The sequence below is a fragment of the Vitis vinifera genome, chromosome 13 (genome assembly GCF_030704535.1).
Source record: "Vitis vinifera cultivar Pinot Noir 40024 chromosome 13, ASM3070453v1".
In the NCBI taxonomy this organism is placed as follows: Eukaryota; Viridiplantae; Streptophyta; class Magnoliopsida; order Vitales; family Vitaceae; genus Vitis; species Vitis vinifera.
In genome coordinates, this window is record NC_081817.1 from 20,846,636 (window position 1) to 20,864,458 (window position 17,823).

The 17,823-nt window shown below is 30.8% G+C and overlaps 1 pseudogene; it reads left to right on the forward strand.

The window, feature by feature from the left end:
• Window positions 1–10,519: 10,519 nt before the first annotated feature.
• LOC100254181 ((-)-alpha-terpineol synthase-like) lies at window positions 10,520–12,999 on the forward strand (annotated as a pseudogene).
• The last annotated feature ends 4,824 nt before the right edge of the window (window positions 13,000–17,823 follow it).

The window sequence follows — 17,823 nt, forward strand, 5'->3', positions numbered from 1 at the left end:
TCAAGGATTTGTTGTGATGAAGAAGATTTGTACTAAGAGCAGTGTAGTTGATATGTTAACAAAAGTTCTTCCTTCAAACAAATTCAAGCTCTGTTATTGGAGTAGTGCAAGAGTAAAGGAAGCTTGTGGAAGGGACTTGAAAGTTTATGGATGCCCTAAACTTGAGTCAAGGTGGAGAATTGTTGTGTGACTCACGTTTAAAAAATAATAAAATAAAAAATAAAAAAACTGAATGGGTCGTTACCAACATGCACATTTACCAAGAGTTATAGCATTTTTTTCTCTAGTGGTTAAAAAGAGACAAGGTTAGAATTGTTTTCTTCTTAGGGAGATCTCTGTTTATGATGTATGGTGAGGTGTGTGCATAAAAGCTTGATTCATATAAGAGTTTTTAGGGTGTAATTTTTCAGTGATAGTACATCATCCAAGTCCTCTTCCCCTTTAGATGTAAATCAATTTTATCAAACCACGTAAATGATTATGTCTATTTTCTTTTACTGCACTATTGATTGAATTCTTATTAATTTCCGCTATCACATCTCGTTATTTGGGTTTTTTTTTCTGCAACAAAGATTTAACGATTGTTTTTAATTTTTTTTTTTTAATTAAACTAAGATTTTGCACACATGGTGGTAAGTCAATTAATGTCAAGTATTGAAAAGCATAAAAATACTAACATATGGTTGGACATCTAGGGCTTTTTGCAATGATATTCACTTCCTATGTTACTTTTGGAAAGATGGTTGGAAGTGGGGTTGTTGACAACACACAACAATTCATAATTTGAACAACATTCCAATTTGTTTCCCTTGAATTCGATAACTTGGTTTTATTTTTCCTTATAAAATAAGCATTCACCACTCTTCCATTGTTTTACTCAAAATTTATATGTAACAATTTCTCCATTCTCTCTGTTCTTTTCTCCATTACTTCCTGGTTTTAAAAGCTCATGAAATCTTCAATTTATTATTTTCAACTCTCTGTTCATGTGGTTTACAAATACAAAAATTTGAACTAAAAATGAACTCTAAGGACTAAGTCACGTATATCCCCTGCTAAATGTAACTACCTTCCAAAAACTGCACCATTTCTCAAATCATATGTGGTATAGACTCCTATATAAAACACAATACCATAATAGAAAAGATGATCCAAATTTACTAGAATTCCTCATCCTCATCAGTTTATTTATGGTATCAAAGAGTTTTAAGTTTCTTCACTTTGGCACAAACACTTCAATTGTTGGCACGTCAAATATGAATAGTACTGTTTATGTAGGTGCTCATAAACACTTTAATTGTTGGAATCGATAATAAGTTGGGGAATTCAGTTCTTAGCAAATGCAACTTACTGCTTTCTTTCATGTTCTCCTTCATCTTTTATAGAAAAATATATTGGCGGCTTTAAAGTATTTGCTCTTATTTTTTACATTGTTGATTGATATTTTTGTCATGCATGTAGAAGAAAATTGATAACAAAACAATTTCTTGGAGGATACCAATGATAATTTATGCTAGTGTTACCCTTATCCTAAATAGCTTTATGATAATATCAGCATATAGAATGCCAATAGGTTATGAACCATCATGTTGTAGCAATATCTTAGAAATTAATGCATTTTTTTGTCAATAGAGGTGTTCTTTTTCCACTCATGAAGTCTGAAGCACCCTGTCATCTGAAGGACGTGTTTCTGATTCAGATATCCTGTGTTATAATGTGAATGAAGAGGTGAGAGAACTCTAATTTTAAAATGATTCAAGGGTATTTTGGCACTGTGTTGTTTGCATAGAATTGAATGCATAGTGGCCACTCTACTGTAGCCATAAACTACCAACGGATCCAATTCGGTTTCTAGAACATTATTAAAGAATCATCCCATGATTCAACCCATTGAATTGACTAGTCAGATCCGATTTTTGAAATAATGTTGTAGAGTTATCTATGATGATTATAATCCACTTAGCATTACAATGGAAGCACTATTTTCACAAGAATAGTTTTAACTCTAATTTTTTCCATTACAATGGCAATTGGTTAGGTTACTTTGTTCTTATCCCATGGGAAGAAGCCTTGTTATTTTTGACTTGTTTTATTTTAAATTGCAATGGGGACTATAGTTTACTTGTTTTTCTTTGACTTCAATCTAGATGTTTATGTTTTAAATTTCAAATTCAATATCCTAAAAGCTTTGAGTCGTCTAATTGATATCGGCTAAAATTCCCTTGTTCGTCTTAATGACATTAGCTAAATGCCTTGAGTCATCTAAACGACATCAGCCGAAATTCCCAAATTCGTCTTAATGACATTAGATAAATGTCATGAGTCACCTAAATGACATCAACTGAAATTCCATAGCTAATCTTAATAATATTAGCACAAAAAAAAAAAAAAAACCTGATTCATCTAAATAACATTGGCAAAATGCCTTAATGTGTCTAAATGACAACATTTGACTCAATGACAAAAGTTTCATCTCAATGATAACGTTTTGTCTCAATGACAACAAACATCATTACAGTTAAAACTCCATCATACTAAGGATCATTCAAACTAAATGTCATCATGCTAAGTGATGTCATGAATAAACATTTGGCTAGATAACATACCCATCAAAGCAAAGTATCATCAGAACAAAATGCATGCTAGAAACCAAACAATCATAAATTACGACAACCATCAAGAATAACGAGTCTTGTAAACATGAAATATTCATTCAAAACAAAGTAAACCTAACATGTATGCAAAAAGTTGAAACACAAAAGGCAAACTCGTATTCTAAACAATATGAATTTAAACAAGTTTTTTGTAGTAGGGGGCAAAGTCTCTTAATTAATTTTTTTGTTTTTATCCCCCTCAAAAGATCTCTTAATGGCTTCTTTTAAACAAGAAAATGGGGCAAATGAAGTGGGCACTCAAGTAACCACAATGAAGACAATAACCGGCATCCAACTACATGAACCATCCATGCAGAAAAGAGCTCAAAAATGGTTGTGTTAATGTGAATACAGCCTCATCCCAAATCTTGGAGAATATTTTTCAGTTATACATTAAACCAATGGGAACACGACACATAGAAAGCATTATAACAATATATATATAGAAAGCGTTATACATTAAACCAATGGGAACACGACACATAGAAAGCTAATAGAGAGAGGGAGCACCAACAGAGAGAGCGTCAACACCTCCATTTTGTCCCCTAACACATATTTTCTCATTTTTATTTTCTTCTCACTCTATGTTCATTTTTAGTACACATCTAGGATCCCTCTTGCTTGATCATTCATCGTTCCTTATTGGTCAATATTTGCTCAGCTCATTGTTGATTTTTGATCCACATTTAGGAGGTTATTTAGGGGTAATTTGGGTCCTAGTGTGATTTTTTAGAGATCCGTTAGGCTTGGTTTTTTTGGTTTAATTTTTAGCTTTAAGAGGACCTCTAAGGTTTTAGCATTTTTAAAGAGGCTAAGCAACTGCCTTAGGATGAGCCCTTTTTTTCAGCATTTTGGAGAAAGCCTTCTAGAGACTTCTTATAGCCAGCTGGTGGGGGAGCTCCTCAGTGTGGCCGTTCTTTTCAACATTTTGGAGAAAGCCTTCTAGGGACTTCTTAGAGACAGTTAGTGGGAGAGCTTTGGAGCCATTTTTTTAGGTGAGCTATCAAGAAAGAATAGTCAGGGTGACCTGTGAGGGGAGGTGCTTTTCTATAGGTAAAGGATATTCTCTACAGGGGTAGTTAGAGGAGAGAAATAGGGCACCTTCTCGGAAAAGGCCTTCAGGAGACTTTTTTGGGGGTGGAGATATTCTCATTTTTGTTTTTTTTTTTTCGATATAGAGAGGGAGAACCGGAGGAGGGAGAGACAAAGGAAGACTTCGTTGAGTTTGGAGAAGATCAATGCATTTCATGATGCATTTTGGTAATTAATGTTCCTCCTTTTTGAAACATTGACAAGATTATACTAGAAAAGTTTTTTTTTTTTGGTTATTTATTGCTCTATCATTAATATTGATGGATGAGTGAAGAAGAGTTATAATATAATTAAAGTTGACAATGATTTAAAAAAATAATTATTTCATGATATATTGATATCGATATTGTTTAAGGAGACTCCTCCTCTCCTTATATTAATAAAGAAATTTAAAATCAATAAGTTCTAAATAAACTTTTTATCATATTCAATTGAATTATTTGCAAATGATAAAGACGTACAAATCTTATCTAGGATGTAATATCTTATCCTTAAGCAAAAAAGTTGTATATCGTAAAAGATTAATTTGAGTTAAATTCCTTTAATAAGATGATAATGTAGCAAATTTGGACAAATACACTTTTTGTTTTATTTTATTTTTTTATTGTTGAGTTTTGGTTTCAAGATGAGCTTGATTATATCTTCAGTAATGTTTTGGTTTCTTGTCAGTTAAATTTTTTTTAGTTGTCATTCAAACTTTGCATTTTTAACATTGATAATCAAATTTTAAAAAAAGTAAAAATAAAAAAATTTAAATCTCAAACATAATACACTAATGAACATATCTAATACTTCTAAATTAGAAACAACAATTAGTTATAGTCTTTGGCTAGTATGAAAAATGTTCATATTTTTGTTTCCATAATGTGTTGTTATGATTAATAATTATATAGCTTCTAACTATGCATAATTTTAATTTATAATACAATATATTTTATATAGCTTTGGGATATATGAGTTTTAATAATGTATTATTTGTATTTTTTTTTTTTACATAGATTCAAGTTATGAATAATTAAAATTTGACTAATCTTCTAACAACATAAAAGGATTAACAATTATAATAGAAATTAGATATATAATGATGTACCTTCTTGTGAAGTTTGATGTACAGAGTCCCTAAAAATAAATAAATAATGTTTCATGTAGGAGTTAAAAAAATAAATGATATTTGAAACTATCACTTTAGCCTCACGTTAATAATGTGTTTCAAAATAAATGAATCATAAGAAGAAGAAAATTTGTAATGGTTACAGAGACTACTATTTCATTTCATTAGTTGGTCTTCCCTTTTATAAATAGTTAAGAAAAGATTTATATAAATATGGATGACTATCCATAAGTTCTCATAATACGATAAATTTTCATATTTCATAACAACTATACAACTATACCAAAAATTTTTAAGTAGTAAAATAATGTCTTATAACATTTTAATGAACTTAAATTTTGATAAGCTAAAACTAATGTCAAATAACCTCAAGGTTATACAAATAAATATTAAAATAATGTGTTGTCACAAAGAAATGTAATTTAATAATAGTTTTATCTCGTTTGTCATCATTTAATTCTCTTCTCTTGTACTTATAGGTCAAAGTCTTGGATTTTTTAGTCCTTGTCACAAGTAATTTGAAAGTGTTTGTTCTTTGACAAGCCTCGAATTGGAAGGAGGAATATATAGTCAAAGTTGACACAAGTCAAGGTAGCAAATGATGAATGAGTTTGTGGGCTCAAACAATGTTATTACATAGATCCATAGCCATTGAACAATTTTGAATGGCATCTTTCAAAAGAAAGATTTGTATGTATGCATAAATGTCATGTCCCTTTATAATATGATAAGCTACAAATTAAATTATAAAGATAACTTATTGATTTTGAATTTTTTTTCATCCAACTTATTTACCTTATGTGTTAACACACACTGATACTTCTTTGTCTTTTATTTTTCATGGTTAAAATTTACCTTACATCACATATATTTTTTTTGTGGTGGAAAAGTAACTTAAATTGACACCATTTGCTTCTTGTCTCTTATGTTTTGTTTTTTCTTTTTTAACTTGTGGAAATTCTTTTAGCTAAAATAGGTTTCACCACTAACTTTCTTATCACACGGAAAAGAGATATTTTGTCCTTTTTCATTCATGGAAAAAACCAATACTCATTTAATAGTAAAAAGGGATTTATACAAACTTCTTTCATGGAAAAAACCAAAACTCGTTTAATAGTAAAAAGGGACTTATACAAACTTTATGTTACCGGGAAAATTAATATTTTTCTCTTACCAAAACTCATTTAGTGGTGAAAAGGGACTTATTACAATAAATTATATATTTTGTGGTAAGCTTGGCCCTTTGATCGAAACCTTTTTTGTGACTCAAAACAATTGCCTAACTTTATGTTACCGGGAAAACTGATATTTTTTGTCACCAAAACTCATTTAATGATGAAAAGGGACTTATTACAACAAATTATATATTTTGTGGTAAAGCTTGGCCCTTTGATCCAAACCTTTTTTTGTGACTCAAAACAATTACCTAATTGTATGTTACCGGGAAAACTGATATTTTCTGTCACCAAAACTCATTTAATGGTGAAGAGGGACTTAATTATTACAACAAATTATATATTTTGTGGTAAAGCTTGGCCTTTTGATCCAAACCTTTTGTGTGACTCAAAACAATTTCCTAACTTTATGTAAACGGGAAAACTGATATTTTTTGTAACCAAAACACATTTAACGATGAAAAGGGACTTATTACAACAAATTATATATTTTGTGGCAAAGCTTGGCCCTTTGATCGAAACCTTTTTTGTGACTCAAAACAATTGCCTAACTTTATGTTACCGGGAAAACTGATATTTTTTGTCACCAAAACTCATTTAATGATGAAAAGGGACTTATTACAACAAATTATATATTTTGTGGTAAAGCTTAGCCCTTTGATCCAAACCTTTTTTTGTGACTCAAAACAATTGCCTAACTTTATGTTACCGGGAAAACTGATATTTTTTGTCACCAAAACTCATTTAATGATGAAAAGGGACTTATTACAACAAATTATATATTTTGTGGTAAAGCTTGGCCCTTTGATCCAAACCCTTTTTGTGACTCAAAAATATTGCCTAACTTTATGTTACTTGGAAAACTAATATTTTTTGTCACCAAAACTCATTTAATGGTGAAAAGGGACTTATTACAACAAATTATATATTTTGTCGTATTCATGCAAACCTTTTTTTATGACTTAAAACAATTCTCTAACTTTATGTTATCGGGAAAACAGGTATTTTTTGTCACCAAAACTCATTTAATGGTGAAAAGGGACTTATTACAACAAATTATGTATTTTGTGGTAAAACTTGGCCCTTTGATCCAAACCTTTTTTGTGACTCAAAACAATTGCCTAACTTTATGTTACCAGGAAAACTGATATTTTATGTCACCAAAACTCATTTAATGGTGAAAAGGGACTTATTACAACAAATTATATATTTTGTGGTATTAATCCAAACCTTTTTTTGTGACTCAAAACAATCGCCTAACTTTATGTTACCGGGAAAACTGATATTTTTTGTAACCAAAACTCATTTAACGATGAAAAGGGACTTATTACAACAAATTATATATTTTGTGGCAAAGCTTGGCCCTTTGATCGAAACCTTTTTTGTGACTCAAAACAATTGCCTAACTTTATGTTACCGGGAAAATTGATATTTTTTGTCACCAAAACTCATTTAATGATGAAAAGGGACTTATTACAACAAATTATATATTTTGTGGTAAAGCTTGGCCCTTTGATCCAAACCTTTTTTTGTGACTCAAAACAATTGCCTAACTTTATGTTACCGGGAAAACTGATATTTTTTGTCACCAAAACTCATTTAATGATGAAAAGGGACTTATTACAACAAATTATATATTTTGTGGTAAAGCTTGGCCCTTTGATCCAAACCCTTTTTGTGACTCAAAAATATTGCCTAACTTTATGTTACTTGGAAAACTAATATTTTTTGTCACCAAAACTCATTTAATGGTGGTGAAAAGGGACTTATTACAACAAATTATATATTTTGTCGTATTCATGCAAACCTTTTTTTATGACTTAAAACAATTCTCTAACTTTATGTTATCGGGAAAACAGGTATTTTTTGTCACCAAAACTCATTTAATGGTGAAAAGGGACTTATTACAACAAATTATGTATTTTGTGGTAAAACTTGGCCCTTTGATCCAAACCTTTTTTGTGACTCAAAACAATTGCCTAACTTTATGTTACCAGGAAAACTGATATTTTATGTCACCAAAACTCATTTAATGGTGAAAAGGGACTTATTACAACAAATTATATATTTTGTGGTATTAATCCAAACCTTTTTTTGTGACTCAAAACAATCGCCTAACTTTATGTTATTGGAAAAATTGATGTTTTTTGTCACCAAAACTCATTTAATGGTGAAAAGGGACTTATTACAACAAATTATATATTTTGTGGTAAAGTTTGGCCTTTTGATCCAAACCTTTTTTTGTGACTCAAAACAATTGCCTAACTTTATGTTACCGGGAAAACTGATATTTTCTGTCACCAAAACTCATTTAATGGTGAAAATGGACTTATTACAACAAATTATATATTTTGTGGTAAAGCTTGGCCCTTTGATCCAAACCTTTTTTTGCGACTCAAAACAATTGCCTAACTGTATGTTACCGGGAAAACTGATATTTTCTATCACCAAAACTCATTTAATGGTGAAAAGGGACTTAATTATTACAACAAATTATATATTTTGTAGTAAAGCTTGGCCCTTTGATCCAAACCTTTTGTGTGACTCAAAACAATTTCCTAACTTTATGTTACCGGGAAAACTGATATTTTTTGTAACCAAAACTCATTTAACGGTGAAAAGGGACTTATTACAACAAATTATATATTTTGTGGCAAAGCTTGGCCCTTTGATCGAAACATTTTTTGTGACTCAAAACAATTGCCTAACTTTATGTTACCGGAAAACTAATATTTTATGTCACCAAAACTCATTTAATGGTGAAAAGGGACTGATTACAACAAATTATATATTTTGTGGTAAAGCTTGGCCCTTTGATCCAAACCTTTTTTTTTTGTGACTCAAAACAATTGCCTAACTTTATGTTACCGAGAAAACTGACATTTTCTATCACCAAAACTCATTTAATGGTTAAAACGGACTTATTACAACAAATTATATATTTTGTGGTAAAGCTTGGCCCTTTGATCCAAACCCTTTTTGTGGCTTAAAACAATTGCTCGAGCACTTATAGCAACAATGTTGCCAACAACAATTTTTTTGGTAAAATTTCTTTTATCATGAAAATATCTTTTTAGTCATAAATTGATTTGGAAAAAAAAAATTCCATATTTGTTGTAGTGAGAAATGAAAATAAATATAAATGTTTTCTGAGATCACATTATTTTTTGTCCTAATAGTTTCTTCTAATCTTTAGTTTATATAACAAAATTTTTAAAGTAATCATACCTAGTATGGATGTATGTGCATAATATTGATCACTAAGTTTGATGTTCAAATCATAATGCATGTGTAATACCGCGGTAAAATACCTCAACCCAAAAACAAAAACAAAAATGAGATGGGATAAATGCTCTTTATGGTTCCTCATGGTAGATCATTTTTCCCAAACATAAGACATTATGGCTATGTTTCATTCCTGAAAATATGAGGGAAAATGTGAAGGAAAGAAAATACAGAGGAAATGTAGAAAGAAAGAAAGAGTTAAGGAAAATAAAAAAATAAAAATAAAAATTTAAAATCAATGAATTATTTTATATATTATTTCAAACTCATTTCACTTATTTTTTCTTTTCTATATAAAAATTAAATAATTTTAAAATGTATAAATTTTTGGTTAATTTTTATTATATTTGATTTTTTTTTCCTTATTTTCATGTTGAAACCAAACAAAAAAAAACTATTTTCTCTACATTTTTTTCTTTCTTCAATACTTTCTGAAAACCACACATAGCCTAAGAAAATCTAAATATAGGTAAAATATTGTCTCCAATTTTCAATAACCCACACCAAAAAATAACTAAAGCAACTTTTTGTTACAAACTTATTTCAAAGTCCATTTAGTAGATTTACTCTATCCAAGTCGTAGTCTCATATTGTCAAAAGAGTGAAAAGTATTTGAGGTGTTTTCAAATCTTTTGAAATGAACAATTTGAAAATCATTTATAAATTTAGGTTTGAAAGAGTTAAAAATATTTGTTAATGCTTACAAATACTTATTTTATAAAAATTAGGTTTTCATCCTTTATTTTTAGATTTATAGGTGTTCATTCAAAATTTATTTTTTGTTATGTAATACATTATTAAAAAGAGTAACAAAAATATTTTTGTTTAGTTTATATTTAAATGCTACTTATTTTTCATAATTTTTTAGATATAAGTATTGGTAATAAAAATATTAGAAGTACTCCCTGATTTGGGATCGATGTTTGGAAGTCTACTTGGTTGGAAGAAAACAAATTAGAATTAATATATTAAAAATGTTAAAGAATGAGTTTCTACATGAGAACCCAAAGCTGGCACGCAGAGGTACCTAGCCCCACAAGGCAGATCCAGATGGGATTTGCCCACATTAGAGATATTTTTCCCTAGCATTAGGAGCTCAGACGAATCTGCATTTCCAATAAATAGTGCTTTCTTGGATCTTAAATAACCCACCAATCGGGAGATTGTAGAGCAGTCTTTTACTAACACATCTCCACGGCTCTTTCCATGCTTGCTTCAATTCCTAATCTGATCACTCACACAAGACTTCCAATTATTAGAAGATCCAGAAGTTGCAAGGCTTCTCCTCCAGGAAACCAATCCATGATTGGCAACAGCACTTGCGAGGAAATCATTGTTCGGCGAACTGCAAACTACCATCCTCCCATTTGGGACTATGATTATGTGCAGTCACTGAGAAGTGATTATGTGGTAGGTTTATATATCATGAATATTGCTAACAGGTTAATTCTAGTTATTAACGTTCCACTTGGTGTTACATGGTTATGTATGCAGGGAGAAACATACACCAGAAGACTTGATAAGCTAAAGAGAGATGTGAAGCCAATGCTTGGGAAAGTGAAGAAGCCTTTGGATCAGCTGGAGCTAATTGATGTTTTGTAAAGGCTTGGACTATATTATCACTTCAAGGATGAAATAAAGAGAAAGATGAGTGGAAGAAAGATGATTTATACGCAACAGCTCTTGAATTTAGACTGTTAAGGCAGCATGGCTATGATGTGCCTCAAGGTATAGCTCTGTAGGATTCACTTCTTCATTTTGTTTGTTTTAAATAAGCTAAGAACTTAAATTTAAATGAACTATAGGCAACAATACAAATACTGGTCTCTTATTTGTTTATCCCTTTTTCTTTTGGAAGCTCTTATAATGCTTTTTGCAGATATGTAAGCTATGACTTTATCCCAAATAAAATTAGGTACTTAACTAGAAAGCACTCTTATTAATGCAGATGTTTTTAGTAGATTCAAGGACGAAACAGGGAGCTTTAAGGCATGCCTGTGTGAAGATATGAAGGGAATGCTCTGCTTGTACGAAGCTTCATACCTTTGTGTGCAAGGAGAAAGTACCTTGGAGCAGGCCAGAGATTTCGCACACAGACATCTTGGAAAGGGCCTTGAGCAAAACATAGATCAAAATCTTGCCATTGAGGTGAACCATGCCTTAGAGCTTCCATTGCATTGGAGAATGCCAAGGTTAGAGGCAAGGTGGTTCATAGAAGTATACGAGAAAAGACAGGACATGAATCCTATCTTGCTGGAGTTTGCTAAATTGGACTTCAATATGGTACAAGCCACACACCAGGAGGATCTAAGACACGTGTCAAGGTAATTAGTTCATCCACATTCTTAATGTTTTGAGATCCAGCCAAAAAACTCTTTATTATATCATACTCTTAATAATATTTTTATTGTCTCCCTTGGCTCCTATAAAGCTGGTGGAGTAGTACACGCCTGGGAGAAAAGTTGAACTTTGCTAGGGACAGGCTGATGGAGAATTTCCTATGGACTGTGGGAATGATATTCGAGCCTCAGTATGGATATTGTAGGAGAATGTCCACAAAGGTTGCCACATTCATAACAATAATTGATGATGTTTACGACGTTTATGGTACATTGGATGAACTTGAGCTTTTTACAGATGCTGTTGACAGGTTACTGTTTGTCTGTCTTCCCATATCCTCTATGCATCATATGCTTCTGATTTAGTCAGCTGCTCTAAAAATTCAAATATCTTCTTTACATATTTAGGTGGGATATCAATGCAATGGATCCACTTCCAGAATACATGAAGTTGTGCTTCCTTGCTCTCTACAACTCCACTAATGAAATGGCTTATGATGCTCTCAAGGAACATGGTTTACACATCATTTCCTATCTTAGAAAAGTGGTATTATCTGCAACTCTGAACTCATTCCATTATATGCTGTTTACATGCATGTAGTACTCTTGACTCATTTTATTATGATTAATCCTTCAGTGGTCAGACTTATGTAAATCTTACTTACTGGAGGCAAAGTGGTACTACAGTGGATATAAACCAACCCTACAAGAATACATTAGCAATGCATGGATTTCGATATCAGGTCCTGTAGTACTAGTCCACGCTTATTTTTTTGTCACAAATCCAATCACCGAGGAGGCCTTGCAATCCTTAGAGAGATATCACAATATTATCCGTTGGTCATCAATGATTTCAAGGCTTTCAGATGATCTGGGAACATCACTGGTCTGTATGCTACTCTCTCTCACAATCTCCTTACGAGTCCTAATAAATGTATATTTCTGTAATTCCTGTTCATGGACACATTATAATGGTTTTTTTATGCTGGTCTTAGGATGAGTTGAAAAGAGGAGATGTTCCCAAGTCAATCCAGTGTTACATGCATGAAACTGGTGCTTCTGAAGAAGAAGCCCGTAAACACATAAGTTATTTGATTGGAGACACATGGAAGAAGCTAAATGAAGATCGAGCTGTAGAGTCTCCATTCCCTGAAACTTTTATTGGAATTGCAACGAATCTTGCTAGGATGGCCCAGTGCATGTATCAGCATGGAGATGGATATGGTATTGAATATGGTGAAACTAAGGATCGAGTGTTGTCATTACTCGTTGAGCCCGTTCCCAGTTTGAGGTCTGAATAATATTGAGAACCAACGTTGATCTTGAGTCATGGGAAATTCTTGTAGCCCTGATGGATTAATATAATTTAAGGTCTTATGATAGGGGTTAAATGTAATTTTAGTACAAACAATCTTATGAAGGAGAATACCCTGGTTTGGGTATTCTTACCAACTTGGGATCTTAAAAATTTTGAAATTCATTATAAGGATATTGGGAGACCAAATTATTTTTATAAAATATTAGTCCTATTTAGCCATGGTTTTTTTAAACTTGTTTTTAAAAATTGGTTTTTATTCTTTAATTTAAAACCAATTTTTAAAAACAAGTTTCAAAAAACATAATCAAATGGTTAATGTTTTTCTTTTGTTTTTAAAAACTGGTTAAAACAACTCCTACCTATTGTCTAAAAATTGTTCTCTATTTCACTTTGTTTTTAAAAATTATTTCCACAGAATAATGACCAAACGGTGTTAGAAGTTTTTGAAAATAATTTTCTATTTTTAAAAACAAAAAAATATTTTAAATCACACATCAAACATGTAATTAGACTCAATAATTAATCTAACTATTTAAGCTTGGTTATATTTGAACAATGTTAGCCTTAGAAGAAAATTCTAATCAAGTTTGAGTGAACCAATCACATTTCTTAAAATTTTGAGATTTTTTGGAAGGATAATAGGACTTCTATTAGTTTTATAAAATAATTGACTCAATAGTGAATCTAATCATCGAAGTTTCATTACATTTAGACTGCGATACTCTCATGTAAAAATTATAGACAAATTGGGATGCCTTGGCTAAGAATGTTAACCCATTGTTATTTTTGTACATTATTAAATTCAAAAATAAAATCACAGATTCCAATTCAACTAGATTTGAAATATGTTTGCATAAGGAAAATTATGGTAAATGTCAAAAGATGTTCAACACTACATGTTAATAAAATTTTGGACACTTGAAATTGTGGTACCATATATTTAATTTTGTTATGGGCTTCCAAATCATTTTTATAATTTATTAGACTCATCTTGAGAGTTTCATAATTTTTGGAACCGTAAAAAAGGAAAAAAAAAAAAACAAAGAGAGAGAAAATGGGTAGTATTTCAACATGCTATATTTTGGGCCTCTGTTGTAGGCAAATATGAGACCAATCCCATTTGAGGCTTAATTGGTCTAAGTAATGATTTGACTTAGTTGTTAATTTTTAAGATATCTAGACTTATCAAAGGACTTGCTAGCCTAAACTCCACATGATTTAGATTCTATCTTCCTAGATGCTTATTTTTAGAAAGTTTGTAAATTTCAATTCAGAGAGGTTGTCTAGGTGAGACTAGGATACAAAGATGTTATAATTTTAGTTCATGTTTTTATAATATCTATTATAATTAAAATACTAAAATTTAAATACATGATAATCTTGACCAAGAAAATCAAACCAGAGATACAATTACCATGATTTTATAGTATTTCAAGTTGTCATCCTTTGGGATCATCATTAATGTGTTTAATTGTCTATAAATTAGAAAGATTAATTATTAGTTAAAGCTACTGAAATCCCAATTTAACTAAATAAGAATAAAATATGGATAAATTTTCTTAACATATTTAATAAAATAAATAGAACAAAATAAAATGTCTTGAAGAATTTCATAATCCAATGTCAAACCTTTAGAGAGAGCATTGTAAAATGTAAGATTTAGGATCAAAGTCAATTTGAAATCAAATTGAATCTTATGACCAATATTGCATCCAAAACTTAGATTTTTATTTTTGAAGTGGATCTCTTAAACCAATTAAATATCATGGTTAATTCTAGTTTTCAATTCTATTTACTTAAAAGCTTATATTTTAATCTTGTAGATTCAACCCTTATATTTGTTAATAGTATAATTAAACCAAGGTAACTAATAATCTAGATCTTTCTAAGAATCACTAAGACCTTGGTAAGAATTCCCTATACCTTATCTAGAATGAACTAAGCCAGAAGATTTATTTCTACCAAATTAAACTTGAAAATATAAAGAAAATCATAACATTACCATATTATTGTTACTCTTCCTTTGGAATATATTAACATCTCTAAATCCATCAAATTAGCCAAACACGGTGGAAATTTTCTGCTTACAACCCATTTTTGGTTGCCAAAAAAATAGAATAGAAAGATGGATAAGAAAAGGAAGAAGATTACAGTTTTATTAAAGAATTTAAGAAGAAAACATCGATCTCTCTCCCCACATTCTATAACTCCCTAAATCCTAAAACAAAGAATATATATCTATATATATACACACAAACACATGTATGTATGTATGTATAACCTAACCCTAAATGAGATTTGTGACACTTTCTAATTGGCCACTTATTTAAAAAAAATACTATAAAATATCCCAAAATAATAAATAAAAAATTGATTTCTAAATGACCCAAGCTCATCTTGCGTTGGTGGGTGCCAAAAATGCCAAATTCAAAGTGGAAAAGATTTAGGCTTGAAGTAGTAACTGAATTCGAATCGGAGTACAAATTTGAATTGGAGGTTGGTTTCTTCCCTTGCGTAGTGGGTGAATTCGAATTTGGGCAAAATTCAAATTCAACATTAGTTTTAGCCAATTGACTTCAATTACCCATAACCTCTTCGTTTCAGCTCTAATTTATGAACCATTTGAAGCCTTTCTAATTCTCGTCATTGAAATAATATGTAGCTAGACCCAAAATTATATCAAGAAGTGCTTTGTATTTCACATTAAAGTGAAAGTATGTGTTTTTGTCATATTTAAAATTCCAATTTTCAATTTAATATTTGAGCAATGGCCTCCAACCTTCTTTTCCATGTTTGCTTGTTCTCTAACCATCTCCGTAACATTCGTTGCTCATCTTTCATGCCTATGACTCACTTGTTTTACTCTTGCTTAGGTCTCCTCATATTCCACAAGTTTCAAGTCTCTCATTTATGCATATTTAACCACATACTATAGTATGGGTGAAAATGACTCTTGCAACTTGCATTCTTTTCATCTTTAAAACTTTCAATTAAGCTTAAAATAAAATTTAGATCTTTAACTAGGGTATTAGCATCAATTTAAGTTAATATTGATGATTTGAGATATTTATATCCCATAAATCTAGTCATTATGTGTCATTAGAGCACATATTTGAGCTCCAATCATACACCTAAAACATGTTTCATGCAATTTTGGTCCATAACTCCATACAAATTATGTAGTAAGGAAAGATGCTATAAGATAGAAGCATGGTTTCTGATGTTAGGATAGATGGAAAAGCCCAAAGCAATAGAGTATGCTTGTTATTCCCTTAGATGGATGACCACAAAATAAGCTCCTTGGTAGTGTGTTCTAAAGTAGAAAAACTTTGAAGACCATGTTGACATAGGGTGGCCATGTGTAGTGGGCCTGTATATAATTGATGGATAGACAAACACATAAGCAAAGACTTATGATTGCTTTTTTTTTTTTTTTTTACATCTCCTACTTTTCTTTTATTGTTATTATGATTGTGCTATGGTAGTTTTTTTACACCAAAATTATTATATGATATATTTTAGAATTGGTTTTACCTTAGACTAACCATTAACATTTGTGCATTGTGTCTACTCACCATACTTTTGTTTTCTCTATTTAGTACAATTTTTTTTCATATGAGAAGCATGTAAATCCAATTGCTTTTTTAAGCAAGGAAGAAGGTTATAAAATAGTAGTATGGTTTTTTATGTCGGGATAGGTGGTAAAGCCCAAAACAGTAGAGTATGGTTTATTTTTTCCCTTAGATGGATGAATAGGAGATGAGCTCCTTTGTAGTGTAATCTAGGGTAGCAAGACCCCAAGGACTGAGGTAATGTAAAGTGGCCACATGTAGTAGACTTATGTATTGTCGATGGATTGACAAAGGTATAAGTTAAAACCTATGATTGCACATTTTACATCTAGTTGTCCTAAAATGCTATTATGACTAGGCTATGGTAGCTTTTATACACCAAAATTATTATATGATATGTTTTAAAATTGCTTTTACCTTGAATTAATTATTAACACTTGTATAGTGTGACTATTTACTAGATTGTTGTTCACTCTTTTTTCTCTTTTTTCTTTTTATTAAGATGAAAAGCTTATAAGTCTAGTCGGAGTTGAGTTAGAGTTACAGTCAATTTTAAAGAGTAAGCCTTAGGGCTTATAACCCATCAACTTATTGTGTTATCCTTATTTATGCTAGTCATGTTTCTTTTTCTTTTTCAGGCATTTTGTTACTTTTAGGTTATAGTCAATCATAAAACCTAAACTATTGTTACCCATTTATGTTTCTACTCTTCTCTACCAATATATATATCAATTTCTTTTTTTTATTGTTTTAGTATACGATTGTTCCATCTGTTGAGCTGGTAATCCTATTACGAAATTCAATTTGTAGAAGACTCACTTTGTTCTAGCAAACCCTTAGGGTAAGATAGTTATAATTAATACCATAACTTAGGTTATAGATTCTATAGAGTTCTTTAAACTTATGATACTCATCTAGAATCACAGAGACCATTTTGGAGTGTCATCTAGTAGGAAAACATACTAGGATGTTGTAGACTATGCTCACAATCTGGTTTATTAGTTCCATACTATTTGGTTAGTGTTAAACGAACATGTGCATTAATCTTAAAGCCTTTAATTTTGATAAATGGAATGTTATTAGAGTTAGTATGAGAACTTCCTTAGTTTGAAACCAAGTAGGAATCAAATTATCGTTCTTAGATCTAAGAAAACTTTGTAGAACTCAATGTTCTTATGTCATAAGAGTGAGATGCGCCAACGTCAAACTAATAAATAAATAGAAAGCATAGTACTTAAAAATATGTAATGTCAACCCCAAGAAATTGCTAACTAGAT